Raw genomic sequence first — 315 nt, 5'->3', positions numbered from 1 at the left:
CCTCGATTATGTTTGCGTAATCTAGATTTTAAAAAGTTTCATAACCATCAATGTCTGGAATTTTATTTCTCTATTTTTGTTCAAACCTTTGATTTTTTTTTCTTCTATACGGCTACCTTTGTAGGCTAAATCAATACGTAAAATTACCATTTATGTTTGAAATAGATTGTACATGTCATTGACCTATACTGGAATAACATCTATTGCACTTATCTCTTTGTACCAAACGTTTTTACCTCGGCTGTACTACGGTGTTTGGTTTAAGAATATAAATGTTTCAATCACATAAACTCTATATGCAAACATAAGAAAACA

Source organism: Penaeus monodon, chromosome 23, assembly GCF_015228065.2.
Source record: "Penaeus monodon isolate SGIC_2016 chromosome 23, NSTDA_Pmon_1, whole genome shotgun sequence".
Classification (NCBI taxonomy): domain Eukaryota; kingdom Metazoa; phylum Arthropoda; class Malacostraca; order Decapoda; family Penaeidae; genus Penaeus; species Penaeus monodon.
This window is presented reverse-complemented; position numbering follows the sequence as displayed.